General features: G+C 38.2%; 1 protein-coding gene across 4 annotated transcripts in view; it reads left to right on the forward strand.

Annotated features, from left to right (window-relative positions):
• The first annotated feature begins 8496 nt into the window (after nucleotides 1-8496).
• LOC124141367 (E3 ubiquitin-protein ligase RNF13-like) overlaps nucleotides 8497-26551 on the forward strand; it is a 36254-nt gene continuing 18199 nt past the window's right edge. The window contains exon 1 of one of the 4 annotated variants that reach the window (XM_048402233.1): nucleotides 8497-8602. The gene's annotated coding sequence lies outside the window, so the exon portion shown is untranslated. Of the gene's footprint in view, nucleotides 8603-20348; nucleotides 20475-21677; nucleotides 21765-26551 lie in introns of those variants that run through there. The other 3 variants (XM_048402236.1, XM_048402234.1, XM_048402235.1) reach the window with 3 other exon arrangements.

Raw genomic sequence — 26551 nt, forward strand, 5'->3', positions numbered from 1 at the left:
CCGGAATAACCCGAGTTGGTCACGAATGGCTAACTGGCATCTGGTGATTACGCGGGATAGCTAAAACGGCGCCGGTAAGACGACTGAGAGTTGGAGTGTTGTTTCCCTTTAATGGCGCAAGCAACAGGTCGTATCTAGCGCTGGCTAGCACATGTTTTCCCACCCACATTCCCAGTGGCATGTGCTGGTAGGTAGTGCATGGTTGTCATCAGACTTCAGAGACTAAGTGGAGACTTACCATATTACATCACCTTGTGGGGTCACCGCATGTTGGCCTATATGTTGCATCATGAACTTTGTACCTTCGAGGGGGGCACGGGTGGCCCAGTGGTGTAAGGCGCCGCGATTCGCGGTGCAGAGATGCGTCCCTTGGTCGCGCCAGAAACCTATGGGTTCGAATCCCGGTTGGCCGGTTTCTAGGTTTGTCATCACCATACCCGTGTTCGTGGGTTTCACCGAAGTGGTCAATGTCTGAGACCTGCATCACTTCGGGCTTTCCTCCCACATTAAGCTGACACGCCGTGATGTAACTGGAATACTGTTAAAAGCGGCGTTAAACCCAACTCATTCACTGTACCTTGTGGTTGATGACATTTGCCAAATCTCTTAGTCTTAATCTTATCTTTTATTGGAAGCTATGTAAGTAAGTTAAATACAAATACAAGTTTATTTATTAGTAAGTTGCTTTGAAGGAAATTGCCTACGTCCAACACTAAATTCGTGTCAAGTAATTAAACATCGCTAACTCATCGCGGTTAATCATTACAAACTTCATTCAATCTCTCGAGGAAACAGGTTATACAGTCTCCTAATGGCGCCGCAGTTCGGTGTGCAGTTGCTACCCCGTGGCGTGCCAGAAACCAAAGCGGGTTTCTCAGCACCATATATTCCATGCTCTATGGTTTCATCAAAGATATGGATCACTTCAGGCTTCCCTCCCACACCAAGCTGACTCGCTGTAATTTAACTGGAATACTGTTCAAAGCCGCGTTAAAACGTAACTCACTCACCCACCATGGTCCCGTGGACCCCCAATTAACCGTGTTGGAGGGGTGGCAGGGCAGCTGTTTTTGTGTCAAGTATTCTGTCACTCATTGACAGCCTGCATGGTAATGGCTTATTACAGCATTCATTGAGACTTACATGTGCGTACATTATATTCCACAGATCATCGTCAATAACTCATTGGTTTGTATTCACAGCGTCCTCCGTGGAGAAAATTTTATGTATACAATACATAACTGCGAAGTACTGACACAGATGGGAACTGTCATATATTTCCTTTTGAGTGTTTGTTTGTTTGTTTGTTTAACGCCCGACTTAGCAATAATCTAGATATATGACGGCGGTCTGTAAATAAACCGGTCTGGACCAGACAATCCGATGATTGACATCATGAGCATCGATCTACGCGATTGGGATACGATGACATGCATCAACCAAGTCAGCGAGCCTGACCAGCCGATCCCTTTCAGAGAAAAGGTGTTAATCCCGAGGCTACCCCCACCGCACCACTATTACTCACTTATAAACAGCATATCGGGTATCCCTAGGTAACACTGAATACGTTCAACAATTCAAACCAAAATGATACCCACTTATTTGGTAGACAGTGGACAAGCAGACGACAGTTTATGTTCAGGAGTGGCATACCTTCCTCCTATTGGCTCGACAAGATCATGTGACAAGGAAGACTTATTTGATACACTGATTGAACAGATATACTCAACAACAAAAGTTCCTGTGACACCAATATTTTAGTGTATTTTTCAAACAAGTAAAGTTTGGTTTTCAATATTGTAGTACATGTATGGAATCAAGTCACAAAAACCGCAACTGCTACAAAAAAGCATGCATTCCATGCAAAAGTTTACTTTTATGCAAGCCCCATGCAATTCACTACCCAAGAATGGGTATAAAAACATGTGCGTTAACGGGATTCCATATGCATTGTTTATCATCGTGCTGACAACAACCACTCAGAAAAACAACAAAATTACGCAATTATTCAACATTGGGAAATGCCACGCCTGTCCGAAAATGAGCGTCTGTGAGCCATTGGTATGCGTGAAGCAGGATCGAGTCAAAGCGATGTTGCAAGACAATTTAACGTCCACAGAAACACCATTTGGTGTTTATGGCAACAGACGAATACAGTCAGAGACCATCCTCGGAGTGGCAGGCCACGCGTAACCAAATAATCGACAAGACAACTGGATTCGAACAACACACCTACCAAATCGATTCCAGCCAGCAACAGTGACTGCAAGAAGCATCCCTGGCCTTCGAAGAATATCTTCACAAACCGTACGTCGTCGCCTCAGATGTGCAGGGATTGTCGCCAGAAGACCCGCCAGACGTCCGATTTGGGCAGGAAACCACCGTCAAGCACCTATACAGTGGTGCAGACAGCGTCTACGCTGGACGGCCATGCAGTGGGGACAAGTTCTATTCACTGACGAGTCAGATTTTATAGAAGGTGTAGATAATGTTAAGCCCAGAGATATGTTGGATGTATGTACAAATGCAGCAGGATACATGTTATTGAACTTCCTTAATGACTGCAATATGTGTGTGGTGAATGGGAGAGTGGCACATAACAATATACTTCAGTATCTCACAGGGGCAAAGCAGTTGTGGATTATTTCATTGTGCCTCAGGAGCAGATGACTGATGTATCTGACTTTAACGTGCATTTAATGTCTGATGTTATAAACTGTACAGATCAGACTGGTAGTAGCAACGTTCCAGATCATTCGTTGCTTGATATGTAATAGTAAACTTAGAAGCAAGGGACAACATTGTCAGTCTGCCACACATGGCACAAAATACCATGTGACATGTCTGCCGGAAACTTTCTTGAACGACGCACGTTCGTTGAAATTACCGGAAGAGGTAATTGTTAAGATAGAAGAAGAACTGGGTGAAGAAAACGACGCAACGGCTGCCTATACTTCATTCACATAATTTATTCATAACAAGATGAAAACCAAGGTGCAGAAAGTGCATACAAGGCATTCTAACAGTAACAATAGACACTCACGTAGATCCAAACCCGACTGGTCGGAGGACTTGCAGTCAAGGTGGAACAGCGTTTGTTTAAAGGAGAAGACTTGGCTAGCTTTCAAAGGAAGCACTCAGCAAAAGCGGGCTCTGGAAGCTGTATATATATATCTGAGAGAAAAGGTTTTGATAAGCAACTCAGAAAAGATAAACGTTTATTTCAGCTAGAACAACAATCAGAACTTTTGAACTTACATAACAGTCACAACGGAAGAGATTTTTGGAAGAAAATTGGTCGTTTAAGTATAGCTAATGACAGAAAATCCTTCAAAGTTATTCCCATGGAACCTGTAGGGTGTGATTGCTCACAAGATAGTGGTGTTGATACCATGCTTGAACACTGGAGGGATTCGTGCAACACGCTTTATAACTAGTGATAGCAGCTCGTTTGATGAAGACCACCGTAAGAAAGTGTGTGAACGTTTAGGTAACGGTACAGAGCACGTGCAGATGGATACGCTCGAGCTCAACATGTCCATCTCGTACAAGGAAGTTGAACGAGCGGTTTTACACACCAAAAAAGGCAAAGCTGTCGGTCTGGATGGTGTACCAGTTGAAGTTTTACAGAACTCTCACTGCATAAAAGTATGGCATAAATTAGTCAGTTACTGTTTTGATTATTCTGTATCACCTACACAGTGGAGCCAAGGTCTCATTAGCTCAATACCAAAAGATAAAAGTGTCCCGACTGATCCTCTCGTATAGAGGTATTAATTTAGTGTCTATACCGTGTAAAATATATGCAGGCGTTTTGAACAACAGAATCAGGAACTGGCTTGAGAAGAACAATATATTGTCTCAGGAACAAAATGGTTTCCGTTCTGACTGAAACTGTATCGACCATTTGTATACTTTATATAATGTGATAAATAATAGGAAATCTGCTGGACTATCAACCTATGTGTGTTTTATAGACTTAAAGAAAGCATTTGACACTGTAGACCGCAATTGGCTATGGTATAAACTTGTCTGTTGGAGTACAAGGGAAGATGTTGAAAGCTGTTCAAGTCCTATATCAAGATGTGAGATGTGCAGTACGAGTGAATGACTATATCACAGATTCTTTTAATGTCTCCAAGGGTGTTAAGCAAGGTTGCAACTTGTCACCAACTCTATTTTCTAAATATATAAATGATCTAGCCACGGAGGTAACGAATCTCAAATGGGGTGTACCATTGGATAACGAAATGTTTTGTTATAGGCTGATGATATTGCGTTGTTAGCTCCAAATGAAACATATCTCCAAAATATGTTAGATATTGTAAGTACTTGGTGTTTAAAATGGCGTATTAGCATTAATGATGACAAAACCTAAATTGTTCATTTTCGGAAGAAATTTGATCTTGTTATCAGTTTTCGTGTGGCAGTACCCACATTTCTTATGATAGCACTTTAGCTCCCACGCAGGTTTTGTCTTCTTCACCTTGGCAGTTAGTAAAGCCAGAGGTGGATCTGACATTAACTAAATTAAAGAAATCGGAAACAAATCAACTTATTTACCAACAAAAATATAATGAATTAAGAAACACATATAATATTTACAAATATATGTTTACAGATGGATCCACTGTCATTGGATCCAGGACTATCTCTTCCAGGTTACCCCATAATAGTTCTATTTTCACAGCAGAGGCCAACGCCATTTTAACAGCTTTACAATATATCAGTAAACAGTCAAAATATAAGAAGTCCTATTTTCCGATTCTCTTTCTTGTTTGCAGGCTATCCATAACATATCATGTCAACATCCACTTTTAATCAAAATTATTCAATTATTTAATGAACTTGCTACTGGCCAATACGACATCGTCTTTTGTTGGTTGCCCAGTCATGTGGGCATTAAAGGTAACACAATGGCTGATGCTGCTGCAAAAGCAGCACTCAACAAATCTGTGACACCACTTCTTATCCCATACACTGATCATAAACCTGTAATCAGATCTTATATTCGTGATCTGATGCAAAAGAAGTGGGACACCCAAGTAGGTATCAATAAATTACATGAAATTAAACCAAATATCGGTTACACCTACTTGGGTTGTCAGTCCAGATTTGAAGAGGTCATTATGCGACGATGTCGTATTGGCCATAGTAGGTATACACACGAATATCTATTAAAAGGTGAGGATCCTCCATTTTGTATCCCTTGTGATGAGAGAATCACCGTCAAGCATGTCCTGCTTGATTGTGTTGATTTTTCCATCACAAGGGATAAATATTTCAAGGTTTCATCTATAAGGGATCTTTTTACTGCGATTAGTTCACATTTAATTATTGACTTTTTAAAAGAAATAGAATTGTACCATAAGTTTTGTTAATATGTTTTGTATAAATAAATAGTTTTTTTAGAATTGGTAGAATTAATTACATCGGAGATTGTTGGTGGCAGTATCCTCGAAGGGGGTTAAAGTATTGTAAAATTATTGGCCCCCTGAGAGGGTATCGTAAGTCCCTGTCATTCAAAGAATATTTACTTCTACTGCGTTTTTAAACGTAAAAATATCTGTCATTTGAATTTTGGCTAAAACTTACGTACAATCGCCAGCATCTGAGGGGATGGTGTAAATCCTGCTGGGGAATGTGCAGGTAGCAGAAGTATCGTAAGTCCCCACGGTCTCTAGTATGGTGGCCTAACTTTGGTTGCTGGCGATCTATAGCCCGTTTTTGGAATGTGTTGTCGAATAATAGGTTAACCTTTTAATTGTTCTCAACTAGTTCTAATTCTAAACTGTGATAGTCTAGTTATTATACTGTCCGTTGATGACAGGTTTTTATTCATATAAATTTAAATATTATTAATGCTCTCGTCACGATATGGCTGAAATATTGCCGATGTGACGTTAAATTGTAACTCACTCACTCACTATGATAGCGCTTACCGTTATCTAGGATTGTGTAAACGAATATTTAGACATGCACAAGACCGTGAAAGAGCTTTGTAAGTCCGCTAGTAGAGCGTTATCTGCTCTGTACACTCAGTATATTTATGATGGTGGAATGTCATATGATGTTTTTACGAAGTTGTATAAATCGCTGGTTGAACCAGTTTTGTTTTATGGTGCCAGTTTAGGGGCTTGCATAGTGTTAAAGAAGTTGAGGTTGTGCAAAATAAGGCTGCCAGGATGTTTCTTGGTTTAACTAAATATGCTCCTGTTCTTGCAAGTAGAGGGGATATGGGCTGGTGCTCCGTGTAGGTTACTCAGAAAATAGAATGTTTAAGAAATATTTTCAGACTTAGATCTATGCAGCAAGAGCGCCCGCCTAAAATTATTCATCGATGGTCTGGATGTTTTGCCACATCTTGAGATAGTAAAATACAGAACCTTTTAAACCAGTGTAATTGTACTCACTTACTGGAAATCAGATGGCGTGTTAAACGCTGTGTTAGGTATATTAAAAACGATTTATTTCAAGATGATGCAGTTAATTGGCACACTTCGCTTTGGAATGATACGGGTAATGTCCATGGAAATAATTTACGTACCTACAGAAAGTATAAGTGTACACCTTCTGTTGATATCTATGTTAAAGATATTTTGTATAGAGACCACCGCCGTATTTTAGCCAAGTTAAGATGTGGAATGTTACCTTTGTTTGTTGAGACAGGCAGACATTCCAGGCCTCCTGTACCGCTATCGGAGAGGTGATGTAAATATTTGCAGTTGTGATTTGGTGGAAGATTATTGTTATTTTTTACTACAATGCAGTTTTTATGAAGATTTACGGCATGATTTATATTGTGCAGCTGAAGAAAACAACCGAAATTTTAATGTGATATGCGAAGAAGAGAAATTCATTTACTTAATGAATTCAAACGTTTTACAAAAATTGCTTGCCGCAACGCTTTTTAAAATGTTTAAGAGACGACAGTCGTCGCCATGATTATTAAATTACCTCTCTCTCTACCTATCCTTTCGTTTTCTTTCGTTGTTGAATCCATGAGTTTGTTATTGTTTCCTGTGAGTCTTCCGATTTCGTAGCTAAATTTCCCACCTCTCACATTATATATATTATGTATATATTGTATATAGTGTTTTATAAGCCAATGTCTTGCTGGACGCCCTCCATACACCTTTTATCTTATGTGCATCGATTTTATATTGTACATGTTGTGCGTGTGACACTTTAATAAACATTTTACTACTAGTAGTAATATTATCACATAAATGGTTGTAACAGTTCAAACATGTGTTCCAAAATGTCCAACGGAGTCTCTCCTTGACCCCTTCAACTATAAAATATTGGAATAATTTAGAAACTAACAAAACTCCTAACATTACAACAGTTAATGCAAAACTGACGAAACGCTGCGTTCAGAACTACCAACTGCATTGCAAACGACTATGTAATATAAACGGCATGCACGCTAAATGATGGCGTAATTGTAGACATAGACAGACCTTGCAGAGAAGGTAATTGTTGTCCTGAAGCCGACGTTTTAACTGTGGTGACCTTTTTGTAGTTGTTGTAATTACGAAAGAATGTAGGTCATCTGCCTAAATCCACAGCATAAAATTGGTGATGCTTTATTTGCCTATTCTCTGTCTTTGCACCTTTCTTCGTGTTTCTATCATGTAATGATTATTAGGGCTTGGGCGGGTAACTCGGGTAACCGGGTCGGGTGGGTTCTGAGTAGGACCCGGGTACCCACAGGACTACCCGGGCCCGTGCTTAGTCACGTGATATATTGTTTAATGACACAAAGTATCTAGAATTCTATGGTTACACTACAATGTTCGCATTTCTTTCTCACTATGCACCCACTCTTTCTGATTTTTCATATGGTTGAATAAAGATATATCTTAATACAACTTCAGTGTATGAATGACCAGATTGTTTAATACATGTATCTAAATACGTTTTGCCAGGGCTATGCTAAAAATGTTCCCAATCGGACATTTTGAGACATCTCCTGAGACCTATAGCGGGTATCCGGGGTCGGGTAATCGGGGGATGGGTACCCGGGTAGTAAATTTGGACTCGTCCCAGCCCTAATGTGTACATTGGAGAAGCTAATGTAATTTTCGTTACACACCTTGTAACGACCATATTGTCCGACCATTTTGTCTTTTGAAATAAATATGTTCAAAGCAATATCTAATTCACATTGGACACTGATTTCAACGGACAGGCATATATTGGCAATGGAAAGAAAATAAGAATATAGCCCCTCTTTAAGACGCTGCCGCGCGCATACTTAATAAACGATTAACATCAGGAAATAATTATGAACTTCTTATATGCTGTTTGAAATCAGTTCTTTGTGTCCTGAATATACACTGTGCTTGAACTGTTATGCAACTAAAGAGACAGCTTTTCCCTTAGATAGTTTAAATCAAGTCTACGTGTCTGCAAAAGAAGTTACTTACCGAACGCTCTTGAGAAATTCCGCGAAGCAAGGGAGGCAACTCTATTTAGGGCAACTCCCAGTCATGTGACCTTGTCGCCATTAATGTTTTGGATATTGAGAGAGAAGTTAGGTACTGAGAAATATGATCGAGCGTTTCATCTCATTTCCGGGTTGATTCGTTGTGATACTGTAAGTATATCTAGTAACGGGACAGAAGGGGTACTTCCTAAGCGATATAAACATCCTATAGACGCAACGTAAAGACAGTTTTCGAGCTGCCAGAATGAAAGTGGAGCTACCATTGTACCAACTCAAAAGTCCCAGCCATGTTTGTTGACAACGTTCGTCTGACATGGGAGATGACAATGACACGATACGTAATCGCAGGATTCACCTTTTCTAAATAGTTTTTTTGCACTGGTAATTTTATTTGATAACCTTTATACATATATTCTGGATATTATTGGCAAAATATTGAATTATGTTTTGTTGAGAGCTACCAGGCATTGTTTATTTACATATGTTGTCTTCAACTTTAGCTACTTTGATTATCAGCGTTGGAAATTGGCACTATAGTCCTGTAGTCCTTACCAAACTGCCTAATAGTAAAGGTATCCTAAGGACTAGTAGAAATTGGCCCATTTTAGGGGTTTTGCTCTATGTTATCATTTATGGACTAGTGGACTAAAACTGTTAGTTTCTAACCCTGATTATCCCCGTGTTATGGGTTTTTGGACACTTAAGAAACATTCATTGTTTTCTCGCTAATCATTAGAACAACTGTAAAACATGTCCCTCACTTGTAAAAGACGACTTTATCTTAAAAACAAATCATCATCTGAGTATGTACAATGTCTGTGTAATCGCAATAAACATGGCCGTCCCAAAACGAATAATGTCCAAAAACATATGATCTGATGCTACATCAAGTCCACCTGGCATTTAGAAACCCTTGTTACCACCCTGGTTGGCATAATACAACCATCCAGACTTATAGTTATACAAGCAACAAAGCATGTATGTCACATTGTAAGTCCAATGATCTTGAACACAAAGTAAACCCATTTCACCTCTTCATATGAATCATGGTTTTTTTAACATATCCTTGCCCCTTGTCTGCTACATTTTATAATCTAGTGTGGCCTCTTGATCAGTCTCTCAATAAGTGCTACCGCTCTTATTAGATAATATTTAAAGATAAATTTCGTGGTTTATGCTGACAACCTGACTTTTTATATACGACAGATATATTTTTCCAGAATTAAATTGCCCATAGTTAAGGGTGCATATAACACACGAGTGCGTATTATACACGAATAAAAAAAGTCTTGTGTACATTGATCATTCGGAAGGGGTGCTAATTGGGATTGTTCACTTGCCAATATATTAGCAAATATCGTTGTGGGCGCTTATAAGAGAGGGGCACTTATTACGTCGAATACGGTAATTATTGTTTACTACTAGTAGTATGAACATGATGAAGAGGCTAGATAATGTTATACCAGCCAGACCTTGACTTAAGAAATTGTTCCCAATCACTGAGTGTTTTTGTTTACCATTTACCAATAAAACATAATTTGGACTGAGTAATTTCACTTGTCCTGACATTGTCACTGACCTGATTTGGGGTTATATCCAATATGCTGTTTGTTTGTTTGTTGGTTTGTTTGGTATATGCATGCAAATGGTGGGGTTATGCAAGCAGATGACCAGTTCTTCTTATTCATTTGCAAAAGCACAGAAAGCATAACATGATGATATTAAAGAAAAGGTGTCGACATGCTATATTTGCATGTTTTATGTTCTTGGTAAAACTGCATTATCTCTAATATCAGTGGTTCATATTGAGATTTGGGAGCCAATCACTACAATCTGGAGACATCTCCATTTCGTATTTGCAAAAAATGGCTTTTTCCATGTTGCAAGCTGTCATTCAATATGTTAATATGCAGTCAAATCTCTTAGAAATATGTACTCTTAATCAAATATTTGAATATGTGTTTCCATCCATAACTTGCAGCAAATTTAAAAACAGTTATTGGCAACAAAATTATAAAGCTTGTGAATATTAGTTTTCTCTGAATGTGGGCACACTTTATATTTCTATGAATGGAGATGGCGGGATATGTAGAAAGTCTGTAGTTGTAGTGTGTTGGGTGTGATAATCATTCTCTAAAATGTGGGCCTGTTTTATCCCTGTCATATATGGTGTTAGGAATTAATATGGGCATACATTTGTATATATTACATTCGCATAGTGCTAATAACCAAATTCTAAATGTGAGCACACCTTTTCCTGTCGTACTGATTTCAAATAGGACGGCCCACATTTATGAATAGCAAAGCTTCAATTAGCATGATTGGGTAAGCTTATTGATGACAAAACTTCTGAAACGTTGACCCACTTTTTCCCCGTCATATATCGTGACTGAGACATGTTGGCCCCATTTGTAGGTCGCTAAGCTTCATTAGGTTAGCTGTGTGGGCCCATACAGGGATATAGGAATCAGTTATACACAGCGAGAGATCACATGCAGTGTTACGAGTATGCAACTCATTGTTTCAATTGACAGCTTTTGACGACTGAATAAACCTTTTCAAGTTTTTATTGAAAATTTTAATTACGGCAGTTAATGTAATTCAAGACATACAACTTTTCAGTTTTTGTTTGAGAAAATAAGATCGTCAATGCAGATGAAACCATTGAAAGTGTAACAGTAAGATGTATGTGATTTTCAATTGTGTTAAATGAATGTTGATGCGATATCTGTGACAACTATGCAAGAATATCACAGATCTGTGACCTAAGTCAATCGTGTAAGTTTGAAATGTAAGTTATTTTTTATGAACTTATGGTGTTTGTTTGTTTGTTTGCTGTTAAACATCGCGCTCAGCAATATTCCAGCTATATGACTGTTCTGTAAATAATCGAGTTTGGACCAGACAATCCAGTGATTGACATCATGAGCATCAATCCATGCAATGGGCGATCTTTTTGTTCCAAAGGGCAATAACTCTCGTTTTGAAATGATATGAGCGAAGGTCCAAACTGTCACTTCCGGTCTGGTTCCCGGATCTATAGGCGCTGCGCCAACTACTGACATGAAGAGACAGAGCCAAGCTAAAGAGTTATCCTGATGCACCTTTGTTCAAAAACGGTCGTTTACAACAGAATATTTTTAACTAGCACATATTTTGGAGTGATTATTAGTTTATAATATCAACATTTGTTGAGTCTTCAACTACAAGACGAATTGTCACAATGGAAGATAGTGGGAGAAACGTCATGAAAAACGGTATATTGCCACGGTATTTTCTATGTCAGAAAACAGCGATGCAGTCAGTCAGTCTGGGCTAACATATTGCATCGATGAAATAATGCAAACTCATTTTATTTATCAGCCTTTGTGTTATTTCCCACAACAATACAAGCATTCAATCTCAACAAATACTACCGTGGACTTCAATTTAATAAACTTAGTGATACGCCTACATTTGCAGCACACAGATATCTTTGACAGGCCATTACCAATGATCTATATACATGTAGTAAGTATACATCCGTGCCTTTACAAGTATTTTAAGAAGAAATAACGTTCAAAATAATAAAACAACTGATTTTGAATGTTGCTTTTTATATCAAAATTAAAGTTGCATCTGAATATTTAGATTTATATTATTTTTTTAGAAATAGGCCCAATGAAAATCTACCATTCATCTATTAAGCACTCAGTTACTCAGTTGCAACATACATACTAGTCATCATACTTTGAAATAAGATATTTTACCCATATTATTCTGGGTACCCCTTATAACATGTATAACATGTGTCCCACCATTAAGTGCTCTGAGTCATCACATGTGTTAATTCATTGATCCATCATTTCTTACAGAATTCTGATACTCATGCTCTTAAAATAGTCGTAAATTACAGAGATTTGTCCCAACAAACAACAAATCATACTGACTACCCCACAAAATGTGTATGATGCATAAATAGATGTAAATCATAGTTTTATCTTCTTGTTTTAGTAACATTATCTTTATTTCAATGTTGACAAATTATTTCCCATACAAACCCACACACTATCCTGCTGTATCTAAGTATCCTGATTTTCATTTAACAGTATTTCAAGACACCTGTAGTATAAAGTATATTTTGTAGATATTATCATATAGCAAATATGAATTTAGAAAGTTTATCATAAAAATCTTCTGATGGTTAAATAAATGCAAATTGAACCCAGCAATCATTCCATGTAGATAAATGGATTTATTTATGTTATTTGTTTTTGCATATAACATGTATAACAGATTATACTTACATATGTTACAGTCAGTGTCTATAATCAGGCCCAATATGTATATTGACTGAAAATTTCAGTCAATATGCATATTGACTGATTCACTCAGGCAAGGTATATTTTTTCTTAAATTTTTATTTATTTATTATTCAAAGTAACTTATGCAAGAAATTAAAAATGTTTTCACAATGAATTGAATGATTCTCCAAACATGAAAGAATACCAGAGTCCTTTTGTTTATGTTACTTATCTGTATTAGCATAATATTCAGCTCAGAAACAGATGACTGCTTAAAAGTCATGCATGTGTAATCAAATACTAGTACACATGCACAAGTATGACAAGACAATAAAATAATAAGAGTCATTGTGCAATGCAGATATCTGTTGGTGTGAATAGAAAAAAGAATAACATTAATAAATTGTTTATGTTGGAATTTGAAACATCAGTTTAGAACAAGGAAACATAAAAAGCAAGGCCTAATGAAGTTAAGAATCAGCTTTATCTGTGTTACAATCATTATGAATCATATGATTATTGTCAATGCAAACTGGATGTAGACACTGGATTGTTAATACAATCAACATTATAGAGATTGACAATTATTATGAATATATTGTTTTATTTTATAAAAATTGTAGTTGGTACAAATACTCTTGAATATGTATTTTAACTAATATATAGGGTCCTCTGTGTCTGAAATGATTTTTTTCTACTTTGTAAAATTCAAAAAAGGCCAAAATAATATATATCTTTCATTGATCATACTGAAATATGATCATGGTAGTATTTGGCAACAAACAGCTACCATTCATACACTTAAAATACTTTTATACAACATGCACCAATTAACCCATAATATCAAAACAGATTTCAGTGATTTCCATTTCTTTTATTTTGAACATTGTAACATGATATCTAGTTGATGACGTAATTTTTACAGTGCCTGTTACTCTTACAATTTCTTGAGAACATTTCTCATTGCTTTCTGTTATATATCTGACAAATACTTACATGTGTTGCTGTCAGTATTCACACCATTGAGGCTACGGGCAACTTTACGTTGCATAAGACCTTCACATTTCGCGTATCGCATCGCCTTTTCCTAAGGCTGTACATACTGAAATGCATGCATATGATTTAGCCTGCTCGGCGATACTACAACATAGATATAGGAACGTATACAAAATCTACTTTATTTTTAAAAGTGTGATATTCATACATCAAGGACAACACTTTCAGTACCGATTGCAAAACATCAACAAGGCGACAGATCGATGAACCATCAGCTGATCTCACCGCATCGCTTTGAATGCCTATCTAGTGGTTAATTATACAATATAATCAGTCGTGGTCATCCCTGATGTATAATTAAATCAAGGAACATTTATTTCTGGACATGGCAATAGATAAATCATTGTTTAGGTGAAAAGATATACTGTCCACACACAAGCGTGACCCTTGCAGATAGAGGTGAAGGTTATACTAGTTAACTGTCCATAGGCGTCATAGTAACATGTAGCGCTCGTATCGCGCATACCACATGCGCCGTCAGTTTAAGGTTGGACCGTCTGGATCAGCGCACCTAGCGGGTTAGTGAAGGGAAGATAAATTTAAAAAGATCGCCCATTGGGATCGATGACATGCATCAACAGAGTCAGTGAGCCTGACCAGCCAATCCTATTGTCACCTCTTACGACAAGCCTTGTCGCCTTTTACGGCAAGCATGGGTTGCTGAAGACCTATTCTATCCCGGATCTTCACGGGTCAGGTGTTTGTAAGATAATGCTTATTTATCCAATACATGCCAAGGCTGTATCAGTACAATCAATGACTACCGGTCTACCGTTATGTTGATCCAGGCCTACAGGAGACACATTTATCTGTCAACATATCGATACAGTCATGCCCTGCTTATACGGACTTCAGATATCCGGAAACCTCGGTTCCCGGACGAATTTCATTCATAACGAAATAATTACTATATAAATTTACCTGTATATCCCGAAATTCAGTTTCCGGAACCGGACGGTCATTTTCATACACTGAAATGCACACAAAATTGTCTCACTTATCCGGACAATACACTTCCGCTGGTGGTAATCTTTCCGCTGGTTGTAATCCTTTGATTCGTGAGAAGTCAATTAACCAAGTGACACTGAGTTACGTTTGAGACGAGCTTGTTTATTGTACATGTAATCCCCTTCGATAAATATGGCGTCTGTGGAGGTCAGAGGTCAAAGTTGTGTCAACCAGCGAAACGTAAGCGACACGCAGTTACAGCATGCGTAAAAGGGAAATTTGTCTGTTTAAAGAAAAACACCCGTCAGCAAGTTTAGAAACCATCAGTAAGCATTATGGCACTAAATTTGGACATACCATAGGAAAATCAACAATTGGTGACAGTTCAAACTTCCATGACAGACTTTTTGAAACGTGTATGAATAAAGATTGAGTGGATGTATCTGTTTGCTCTGTCATCTGTCATGAGTTGCATAATTGAAGGGAAGTAACTCTTCCAGGAAGAAGCTGGTTTCAGTTATACGGAAATTCGTTTATACGGACGAATTGTGAAATGACGCAAGTGTCCGTATAAATGAGGCGCGACTGTATTGTGTTTATCTAGTACGTCATACCTAGTGTTAGCATTTAAGATGCTTGCTCATGACACATTTGAGTTTTCACCATGATAATGCATCTTCCCGAGTCAAGGGAGTTAACTGACTGTAAACGTCCAGTTCCACCTTTGCTGAACTAGACTGGAATTTCTGGTTACAAGTTATGTCCCTGCTATGTCCCTCCTATTGGCCAATCAGATTCCACCTCTCATATCACATTTGCTTCAAACAAGAGGCACCCAGTCAAGGCGATCTGATCGATAATCCAAATCTATATGGTTATTAAGTGGTGAAGGGCATCAAATCATGTGAGCACCGTGATTAAAAACATGAAAAGATTTGGAAAATATCTGTTCACGCCAAGTTGGCAGTACACATGCTTTTCAAATCCTGCAATCGACCAAATTCTGTACTGTAGCTTACGAACTGGGGTCAATTACGTTACGCGATTTTGATTGGACTATGCATAGACACATTAGTCCAGCCAAAATATAACTTCTTAATTCCAGCTTAGTTTGGCAAGGGTGAAAATTGGACTTTTGCAGCCAGTTATCTCCCTTGCTTTGGAAAGTTGTGATTATGAAGCCCCTGTGAATTTAAGTGATGTCCTGATTCACCGATTGTACCGATGCATCTCACGATACGATATGAGATACATTTAAATTTATATGATACGAAATTTTATTGAAATCGGTATCCATTTGTTCGCATATTAATTGATTTTTCTTTTCTAATCGAAATGTCATCATATTTTCTGAATTTGACACATATGAAAACTTTTTAGTTTCTGATACTTAATTGAATAAACAGAATCAACCTTTTCTAAGTATTATTATTTTGCAAAAGAATGATAGTGATTAGAACACATAATTGTGAATGTGATATGTAAGTAAAATGTTTGCTTCTAAATTTATGCATAAAAGGTCGGTATTGCTGTATCGAGATACATATCGTATCTTGACCTCAACATTGAGATACATATCGCATCGTGAGGTACCTGTATCGTGACACCCATAGTCAATTTCATGCTTAATACTGCATGTTGAGATGGATTTTTGGAATAGTACGCTGACTTTGTCTGATCATTACAAATTGAAGGACTTTTTTTTTTTTCATTTTTGGTAGTACTGTATTATCATGATTCAAGGTCACTGGGCCAAGGTCATAGATCCATGACTATCTCACTTGTCGATCTGTAAATATTAATGTACACAGGCATCAGTAATGGCAATTTCAAATCTGTAATGATTGAAGATAAGGGGTTGCCAGATCTACAGTCAGGCTTGATATCAGGATATAGTACAACATGTCATGACAAATCTTGCCAATTAAGTTCTGGGTTGGTTTCCATGGTAACTGATGAACTGAATAGTTTCTCCATTGTGCTCTTGACTAATATAAAGCATATCACAGTGGCAGTTAAATCACTTCTGCACAATGTCAATTATTACAGTGGCACAACATGTTGTTGGAGACAACTGTCATTTGTCCTAGGAGAACAAAAGATGACATCCGATTGTGAAATGAATGGGAGTGTATGCTGAAAATCTGGTTGGTTGAAAAATATTTTTAAATGGGATTTGAAGCTTTGAAATCTTTCAGACATTTCGCTGCATGTGAACAGGATGAATTATTTTCTTTGAGAAAAAATATGCAATCTCAAACTTGACAAATGTGCCACAGCTTGATTTAATCCCATAAAAGTTCTAGCCTACCCTGTTATTGAAAAGGGCAACTTATTTATTTGGGTGCATGTCAAAATTGTACAGATTTGTGACTGACCTAAAAAGCAAGTATTTCTGTAGAACATCGATCTTTGAACTCGGTGCTCATTTACAAAATTACATCACCATTCCCGGAGTTATGTGTAATTTTGTCGTTGTTTGTTGACATTGTTGACATTGTTCGTCATCAAACTATGGGTACTTCACCGTTATGTGTATGTATACGTATGACGTTTTGCAGTAATACGTCATTACTCATTCTGACAGCAGACCAGCTGGCTATCACATGACGCTTGTGTTGAACCTGGTACTAAATCAGTAAATGGTGCACCGTTTTGGTTTTAGGAATGTAAGGTAATACACAAAGTGAACAAACCCTGAGCCTGCAGTTGTGGATGACTATGATCTATAGATGGCACGTTACAAGGTGAGGTGAAAATGGGTTTTACGTCACATTCAAGATTATTGCACTTATATAGCGACGTGTGAATGTGTGGCTGCTTGTACTAGTCAGGACTTATGCCAATTTTATAGTGCTAGCCCACTGAGATACCATGCCACATTTTAACATGAATACCCCACTCAGACACAGCATACTGACTTCTAGCTGACAGTCCTCATTTTTGTCCCTTATGCCGATGCCAGGCAGGGTAACAACAAGTACTATCTTTACATGTTTTGGTTGCATGTCTGGTTGACAAGGAGCTGAAGAGTCTGCATGGAGCGGGGATGATGATTGTGACAATGACATTCAATTGTGATTAACGTGACAGCTGGGTTATAAATATGATCTAATTAATGACAATCATGTCCCAGTTTCCATCGTTTGCTATTTATACCAGTAGCTAAACTATAAACATGGCACTGATCGTTGATTTATTTTCCCTATTATAAGCATATGTAGTTCATAGGTACCGTGCTAGTGTAACCTTGTTTGTCTAGTGCAACAAGGTTTCGATGTCAACATGCACCAGGTGCAAGCTATATGTAGTTCTTTAAATCTTTAAATACCGCTAACATGGCTTTGCGAACTGGATACCACAAAATTTACATAATATGTTTCGTCAATATGAATCTAAACAACTTCAATTTGGTGAGTTTCTTCCACATTCTGCCGACCAGGCAATTTCAGTTATCACAGAAGCATTCTTTCATGATGTCCTCACATTCCGTATGTGACATTTGGTTTCCAGTGAAATTTCAGGGCATCGAATACTGAATAACTCCCACAAATCTGAAGACACATAATCAGGATCATGTTTATATCCTCATTGAGACTTGATGTTGGTCTCTATGAAGACTGGCGGGAGAACTATGTGTGTGACCTTTCAACCTAGTGTCATGAGTTTGGTGTATTGCTCCTGCCGTGGAGGGTGGGCAGGCTGAGACATTGGGAGGATATGTTCATGTTTCACCAGATTTATTCATGTATATATGGCTCTCTGTGACTTTGCCACTTTGGTATGGACTGCTTCACTGACTACAGTGTTGGAAGTCACTCTGGAAAGACAGCGTTAGAAACTGGCACTATTTTGAAGCTATTTTCAAATTTGGTTATGCTATAGAAGGATGTAGTGTCCAAATTTGCTAAAACCATGAATAATTACTTAGCACCTCGATCATTTTCTTAGACCCACACTGCGTCAGAAATTGGCACTGGTCCTGTGGTCCTTGCCAAACTGCCCAATAGTTAAGGTATCATAGGACTAGTAGAAATTTGTCAATGTCATCTTAAGGGTTTTGCTACATGTTATCATTATAAGTCATTAAGAACTAGTGGGCTAAAAAGGTTAGTTTCTCTCGCTGGAAAGAGTTGTTGCTACCCTGTGGGGAGTTAGAATAGGCCATCCCCATGTTTGTTGTACGAGGCTTGGTGCCTTGGTTGATTGCATGTCTTCACACGCCTTGCTGCTAATATTTGATTAATCACTGGATTGTCTGGTGCAGCCTTGATTGTTAATTACTACCGTCATACAACTGGGATGTTGCTGAGTGTGGCATTATACAACAAACAAACACTTCAAGCATGTTGAAGCAAACACCAAGTTTTCTCCTTTAGTGTAGATACCTTAGACTATCCAGTGTCCGCCTCCGTGGTCTGGTGGTAGTGCATCCACCCGGAGAGCAGAAGGTCGGGGTTCGATCGTGTGGCTGTGTCATTCCAAAACATGTTAAAGATGGTACTGCCTGGTGCTCGGCATTACGAGACTAAAACAAGGACTGGTCATCTCAGAGTCAGTATACTGTGTCTGAATGGGGTATTTATGTTAAAGGGTATAGAATCTTAGTGGGCTTGCTCTATAAAATTGGCTTGTACAAGCAGCCACACACACACATGTGCATGCATGTCGCAATATAAGTGCAATAATCTTGAACGCGACATTAAACCCCATGTCACGTCACCTCACCTAGCCAGTGTGTTATATCTACATTCTATTATGATACAGTGTTCCTGCTGGCTGTTGAAACTGCCAGTCCACCACGACTGGCAACTCTAAAAATTACCAGTTCCCCCTAATTTTTGTCAGTCCCAACTTTCAACAAATGAAAAAAACCATGAAAATCAACTGGTTTTAATTCTTTCCATTCTCTTGTTTTGTATAATATTTCAAGACTAAATCACTGCAAATATATATTTAACCTTCAAGCAAAGCGAAATGTTATTTAATAGCACTAAAAACAGACAAGGGGAACCAAGAAGTCAACTGACAACTTGACTTTGTTCGAAATATATACTTATTTGAATATCGTCAATGTTTTGTTCAACAACAAAGGTTTATAAGATGCTATATTTGCCGGTCCACAGGGACTGGCAGTAACATGAATTACCGGTCCAAGCTTAATTTTACCGGTAAAAAACTGGTAATTGCCGGTAAACGGGAACACTGTGATATATACCCTGGATTCATTCACAACTATAACTTCATTTCAGAAGTGACGACCCACCTCCATCGCTCGAATCTTTAACTTGGCATGCGAAGCTATTATAGTGATTGGGTCCAGGAGATTATTCATAATCATGTTAATGAAAGATGTAAGACAATGGATAGTCAAGGAAGCAATGATTCAGGATTGTTCTTTGTCCCAAATTAAATCATTATCAGTTAATATAGTTAGCAATATATATATATATATATATATTTAATCGCTGTACGGTACATAAATATGATAATAGTGATGAAATCGAGCTGTCTACAAGTTTATCTCATCTCTTGACATTGGCTGAAATCAGCTTGTCATATCAGCTGACCTTTGACCCAGAGACTTCTGCACTGCTCTAACGGATGTCCGTGATCAGCTGGTGGGGATTAGTAAAAGGATATGATTGCAGATCGTGATATGTCTTCATGTCTCATGATCTGTCTGTGATGGTTTCACAAGTTTGTTGTAATATTGGATGGCTGACTTTTGAAGGGTAGGTTATACTGTTTGATGTCAGTAGTTATACTGATTGGTATTGACTGGCTTTACAGGCAGTATCATTGTAACATGTGTAACTTGACCATTTATATGCCAAATTATTTTTGTATGGATTTCTTGTTACCATGCTTACCATAATTTGGATTACTTGAAGAATTATTCTGAAAGTGTAGCCTAGTGGATAAAGCATTCGCTCGTCGCGCTAAAGACCCAAGTTCGATTCCCCACATAGGTACAATGTGTGAAGCCCATTTCTGGTGTCTCTTGTGATATTGCTGCAATATAGCTGAAAGCGGTGTAAAACCATACTCTCTCTTTCTCACTGAAAGTGTGCACCATGTTTATCATGTATAACTGGTTAACAAGTAGCTCATTGAATCATGCTGAATCATTTCAGATTAAGTGTAGGTTTAGTTTTGTGTTCTTTCTTTAGAAGGAAGTTGGGTAACCAAATGGTTACCATTGTTAAGGCCTTCTAACATCACACCATGTTTCAAGGTGTGTCAGCACCATACCCATACTTGTTGGTTTCACAGAGTGATAAACGTCTGAGCCTGCTTCACTTTGGGCTTTCATAAGCTGATCCACTTTGATATATCTAACATATTGTTCAAAGCAGCGTTAAACCCAACTTCCCCCCCCCCCCCCCCCCCCATTAACGCCCTGACTCTTAACATCACACTCATGCCAAGACCCTGAGTTCAGTCATACATACTCCATCTGGGACTAAATCCACTAATCCAAAGTCCGAGTCCAGTGTTAGAAATTTGCACTAGTCCTATAGTCCTTCCCAAAATGTCCAATAGTTAAGGTATCCTAAGGACGAGTAGAAATTTGCCCTTTTTAAGGGTTTTGCTAAATGTTATCATTATAGGGACTAGTGGACTAAAACTGTTATTTTCTTCTGCTGGAGTCTAGTACTACTCTCTGTGGTATAGTTATAATCCATATTATACAATCACACTAACTTCTACAGAACATGAACCATGATGGAACCGGTAGTCTCCACGATTCTCGGCACTGCCTCCATACACACTGTACATTTCTTAATAAGTAAGGCATTCTAGTCACTGAATAAATCCTGTTGAGTTCATTCATTTGTTTGCTCTGCAGTGTAACGATTGCTTTAGCAGTGCATGATATTTACAAGTGAGAAAGGAAGTGTATAAATAATGATATCACATGACACAAGAAGTCTTCACGCATGACTCATAGTTGCCTAGTTTAGGGAAGGGAGTTTGACTTGGACAGTGAAACACATTGTGTCTCAGCTCGTGGTTTGAGAGTGAGTATATGGAAATCATGATGACAGTCATGTTTGTGTAATGTTATCATGGTTATTACAGGTGTTTTCTTGGTTTCATGGTGAAGTAGGACGAGGCAAATCAGCTGATGATAAGATAATGTGTTGTTTATTAACTCTGGTCGCAGGTGCAGTCCATCACTTCAGCATGTTCAGCCACTTGTCTGTAGACTGGGATTTTTTCTAATCCTGACACAACACATTGCAATTTCTTTCTGGACTTTGATCCTATAACCCAAAACTCAAACCAAGCCTCTTCTTCCTCCTGGGTGCCCCCAGCCCTTGGTTACCAACAGGAGTTATCTGTCCCTGATCCACTCACTGTCTTCTCATCAGCGCTTCGCTTGAACAAGACGGGGGACAGACGGGAGGGCCTGAGTACCGTATTTTCTTGTGTATAGTGCGCACTTTTTTTTCAGAACTTGAAACCGCGCAGAGGGGGGGTGCGCATTATACACGCCAACATAAGATTTCAGGTATTTTTCCCCCCATGGGTAAACAAAACATCCAGCATGTATACCGGAAATCAAGTGTCAACAAACGGAATAAACTACCGATACATTCATGTAGTTTAGTAAGATTCAGGGTTAGAACTTAACACTAGCGTGCTAGCCCGGGGCAAATACAAATTTCTGTGGGCTGGTACAAATTTCCTCATTGTTTTAACATGACAAGGGCATTTTATCATTGCCTGAGCTAGTATGGCTTTTGAGGTTAGTTTTAAACCCTGAGATTTCTACTGATTATTTTCCAATTCTATTAGTTCATGTGTAACATGTAAAAACACAATAGTCTAAAGGTTTCAAGGCTTCTTGCTGTTGTAGTGTTGATTAGCGGTGGTATTATATCTACAATCTGTTCTAAATACAGGTATTCATTCGACGTCATACCTTTAATACCAGTTTAGAACTGGTATTAAAGGTATGACGTCGAATGTATACATGGTGCTTCAAAATTACTTCCACTTAAGTAACGCTTGTTTCCTGATTGACAAGTCATGGAACACCAGTCACGAGACTCAACTTGTGGGTGCTGTCTCAACTGGAGTTGTGTGGCGTATGGAACTGCTTCCCTGTCTTTCACTCTTAGTACTCGGAAAACATCTTTTCCCACTAAACATCCTTCTGAGGGCTTGCGTGCACAAGGCAGCAATTTTGAAAGTAGGTCTGAGCCTTTCAGGACAGATCTCAAAGTTGCGACTAAAAGTGTCGCCAATACGACCTAATTTTAGTTTGTCAACTGTCTAAAATTCAGAGGTAGCCAAATGACTACCTTGAAAAATATCAAGTGGTGACTAAATTCTATTTCTACACATCTGTAGACACAAAAAAAAATAACAGTTGATCTTGGACATGTTGGAAAACACATCTGCTTATAATTGTACTCTCAAATAGTTCTTCCTAAAGTCAACAAGGAACAGAAATACATAAATATTAACGTAATTAGTACTTTAGTTTAGTTGACAATGCTCATTGGATAAGCAAGGATATGCCTATATAATCTCGTAACATAAATTGTATCATTGAGTCATTAGTAACAAAAATCAGGTACAGATACCACTAAAAAACAATTCCAAGACTAATGCTATAACTTGCAAAAATGCTTTTGGCTACCTACAATATTGGCTTGGCTTCTTGATTTTACCACTGGCTACCTGGAAAAAAATACTTGTAGCCATATGGCTACTTGATTAAAAAAACTAACTTTGAGGCCTGCAGGAGAGTTATTTTGATTGGGTGCTGTTTGTTTGTTTGTTGTGTGACGCCACACTCCACAATATTCCAGCTATATGACAGCGGTCTGTAAATAATTGAGTCTGGACCAGACAATCCAGTGATTGTCTTCATGAGCATCGATCTACGCAATTGGGATACAATGGCATGCATTAACAAAGTCAGAGAGCCTGATTACCCGATCCTGTTAGTTGCCTCTTATGACAAGCCTAGTGGCCTTTTACGTCAAGCATGCGTTGCTAATGACCTATGCTCTACCTGGATCTTCACGGGTGATTGCTTGTGAGACATTCGGGGCTGTTGGGGATTAGAAGGAGCGAGTGACGTGGTGAACTGATCTGGGGTCTGTGTCAATAGAATGGAGGTGAAATACCATGGATAATCCAGGATGCAGTGTTTCCAGTAGGTACCAGGTAGATGTGTTTGTGTTGCTGAGTATATGTGTGTAGTAAAATGTTTTACTGTGTTTTAATGTCAACGTTTTACTATTCTCAACTGAAGCAATAGAAATTTGCTCTGGTCCTGTAGTCCTTGCCAAACTGCCCAATAGTTAAGGTATCATGGACTAATGGACTGAAAATATTTCTATCAGTGAACTGTACAACATAAACACCTCTACAACCAGGAAACTCTTCATCCTCAGATATCCAATGTATCATATTTCCATCAGTGGTAGAAATTGGTGCAAGGACTAAATCCTTGCCAATCTGCCCAATAGTTAAAGTATCATAGGACTAGAAGAAATTTGCCTTTTTAGGTTTTTTTTGCTCTATGGTCATTATAAGGACTAGTAGGCTAAAACTGTTCGTTTCTATGACTGTCCATTCTCTTATGATGTATACCCACAGATATATTCATCGCAACAGATTTGTTTGGAAGTGATGCTGTGATATAACTGAAATACTGTTCCAAGAAGCGTTAATGCTCAATCACACATTCCATTTATATGGTGCTGACGCTGTGGATGGAGACTCCCATTGTGTGATTTTTCTATTCTCATTCAAGATCAGTCATTATTCGAGATCACAGATGGCTTGTATGGGTTCACCTGTATATATGTTGCCATTACGGGTTTATATAGGTAGACTGTATTAGTATAATGATATGGTATTGTATTCATAGGCTGTCAGAATGAAATATCAGTTTTAATAAACAGTTTTGGAACTCATCTCTGTCCTGCTGTCTCCCAATTTTCAGGCATGGGCTGGATGGGCTGATCGCCTTGTCAGGTACAGGCCGTCAAGCCAAGCAGATGTGCCATCAGTAACAAGCTTGTGACATGACGTGGACAAATCTTATTACTGATATACCCCAGGGGGGTTCCAGGGCAGAGAAGCTCCCAAGTGTTAGCTACAGTATTCATTCCATAAAGCAATTTTAGCGCTAAGGTGATCATATATCTCCTAAACTTTAACATAAACTACAACTGTTGTAGTTAAGGGTGAAACAATACACCGATATTCCGATGCATCGCGATACTTGACCCACGATATGATATACGATAAACGTGGGCCCATTTATCGATATGCCACGATACGGAACGCAAATTTCAAGTACAGCGTTTCCTCGCTATTGTGCCTTTCAATAAACCGCTAACTTGGTTATAGCGCGTGGTAACGCATGGCTCCCAAAAACGTACTTACATTTTTAATAAGCTCAGGTTTTACACCGACAGATATTTTTCCCCATCTCAAAAAACATTATCAGCTGATTACGGCAAGCACATAAAACCGAAAATACCAGTCAGCAAATCCGAACTGAAGTCTGCAATTCAATACCATTATCATACTATCTTGTTATTAAAACATGTTCATTGTATATCTGGACTTGTGTTTGTAATATATTTTATTAATTTTATTCAAAATTTCATTTAATATTGTTTTCATTAAGTTAGGTGAAATCGTGTGTGAAGAGATACAGCAACCACGGTCAGATTACCGATTTTGACGCATTGAAACGAACTTTAGTTGCTAGAGAATGGATACATATATTAAAAATGCCATACTTTGACTCGTTAAAAGTCATATTTGTGGCAATTTGGCAATTTTGCTAAAATGTCAACATAACGTTTTCGCAATCGAAATACATGTAGCACGGGAAATCCCAAGGGTGACTGGTCAAATTGTTCCATACCTAAAAATATCCTGCAACAGCAATCACCAGTACCAAAATGCTACGCTTGAGGTTCTTATAATTTTAAATATAAAAATTTATATATAGTAAAAGCTGCAACTAAGGTAATACGATATTGGAATTTATTATTCCTGATAAAACAATAATTTCAGATACAATTTCTTTGACCATTGCATCAAAATTGTTTGAAGTTGTATCACTGGTGGAGTACATTAATTATTTTCTGGTGTTTGAACCTTGAATTGTTTTGAAGGAAAATTAGAGAAAGTTCCGCTTTGAAGCTGAACAACTTCAGTAGTCTTGTTATTATAAATAATTTGAAAGGTTCAATCTTGACATGCATTAAGGTTTTTCATCATTGCGTATCGAGATACGTATCGTATCGTGACCAGAATATCGAGATGCCTATCGTATCGTGACCTGCCCTAGTTGTAGTGCTAGGATCATTTGTGGAACGGGCCCAGATAGTTAGGATATAATCTGTTCGTGTGTAATTGTTGACATGAAATGGAGTGAATGCTGCTGTCAGATTGGTTGAAATAACATGTTTATGAAATAGGATTTCAAGCCTGAACTCTTCTAGTCTTTTCACAGACATTGATCATTTTCTTGATCCTGTTGATCACTATCCTTTATTTTCACTCCAAGATTCATTAAGCTGCTGCTTATGTAGGGGTTTCCTTAATGTGTTCTCAGATCAGGCTGATCGTGGTCTTCATGTTTGTACCTGATGATGCTGAGTTTCCTAAGGTGTGATTGGATGACATTGAAGATCAATCAGTGCGAATTAGGCGTTATAACAATCTCATTAAAATCAGACCTTAGTTCTCGCTACCGCTAAACAAAGATCTGAAGACATCCCATTAGGGCTCACGTCGGAACGACCTTTCATCCGACCAATCA

The sequence above is a fragment of the Haliotis rufescens genome, unplaced genomic scaffold (assembly GCF_023055435.1).
Source record: "Haliotis rufescens isolate VD_foot unplaced genomic scaffold, xgHalRufe1.0.p SCAF_25, whole genome shotgun sequence".
NCBI lineage: Eukaryota > Metazoa > Mollusca > Gastropoda > Lepetellida > Haliotidae > Haliotis > Haliotis rufescens.